This window comes from Pterocles gutturalis, unplaced genomic scaffold, assembly GCF_000699245.1.
Source record: "Pterocles gutturalis isolate BGI_N339 unplaced genomic scaffold, ASM69924v1 scaffold3445, whole genome shotgun sequence".
Classification (NCBI taxonomy): Eukaryota; Metazoa; Chordata; class Aves; order Pterocliformes; family Pteroclidae; genus Pterocles; species Pterocles gutturalis.
The window spans coordinates 1,499-3,023 of record NW_010138007.1 but is presented as its reverse complement, the minus strand read 5'-3'; positions in this window follow the sequence as shown (position 1 = coordinate 3,023).

The window sequence follows — 1,525 nt, the reverse complement described above, 5'->3', positions numbered from 1 at the left end:
CTCCAGAGGCACCAGAATGAAATGGGGCCAGACTAGTGACTGCCTCCATCGGCACTGGCCACTCCTCCCAAACTTCTTCACCGGCAACCATAACACTGGTCTGGCAGGTATTAAGGTTGTAAGAACTAAGAAAATAGAACCTTGCTGTTGTTTTGAAGGAGTGGGTGTGTCCTCATATCTGGGTAACAGAGCTTCACAGCTGAAGGGAGGGACTTCAACAGGTACACTGCAGCAAACAAGAATCTAGAAAAGGCCACTGGAAATCCTCCTGCAGCATATTGTAATCCTGCTGCCTCTCATGGGGCCCAGATGAATGGCAGGTGACTTTCTACAGCAGTGTGTCATTTGCTATCCAACTCATTTGTTACCAGGATAGAACCTAAGAAAGGAGACATCTGGCACTGGAAAACACGATGCCTTTTGCTGTTACGCATAAGGAGTAAACCTCTTATTGTTGCACCACATGATGTGGCTACACGATCAGGTCAGACGGTAGGTGGTGCATGTAATGCTACTATTTTTTTCGATACCTTTTTGAGAATCCAGAAGTGATTACAAAATCGCTGTGTAACAGGCTAATCCCAAATAAGTTATGATACAGAAAAGGCAAATACAGACAGGTCATGTTGGGGACCTGAATGACCAGGACAGCAAAGACTTGGGGAGAGAAAGGCCTGGATGTGAATAGGTGAATGCTCCATTTAAGTAACAGAAGAGGAAAGGCGGCTGATTCCAGCTGTGGTGGGGATCAGGGTAAACCAATCATTTCTGTTTTAGGATAACATTGAAGCCTGAAAAGTGAGTTCACTCCTTGAGACAGCCTCACTCTGATCAAGACAAATGGGCTCCAAAGCTGATGATGTCTGTGAAACATCTCTGAAGAGCAGATGCTGGAGCTGGGAATATTTGTAGGGCTACACCTGCCAGTTAGTGAAGGCCCCTCAAAATTTCTGCTGCTTTTTTCCTACTTCTTCAAATGTGGTCAGTTCTGGTCATGTGTTTCACATGAGCCAGCAAAAGGCCTTTTTACAGCTTCCAAACCTTCACCCAGTCTCATCCTAAACAGATAATAAGCCTCATTAAGCAGGGAATAGCTTGTCTTAAGCTCCATTCATCACTCCTTCTGAGATGGTGCAGCAGCTGGCTCCCCTCTGCTAGACACAAGGCCAGTTCTTCCACAGAGAAATCCTTATCCCCGCCTCTTTTTACTAGCTTGGAGACTTTCCCTGTTTTTTCTGTCTTCAGTAAAAGCTTCTGTCCGCTGCCTTCTGGTAATTACAGGCCACTAAGAATAAATGAGTGTTAATAACTCAAATGAAAAATGTTCCTTCAGGCAAAGCTTGCTTTACTGTGAACTGCATTCCAGGAACACTCGACCATGTCTCAGTTTTGGTGTGTTATGGTTTTGTGTGGGGGGTTTTGTATGGTAGCAGGGAGGGGCGTAATGGCTCCTTAAGCAACCGCTAAGAGTTCCCCTAGCTTCCAGTCTGCTGCTGGTGGGAAGGGAGGGGTGGTAACCAGGAGG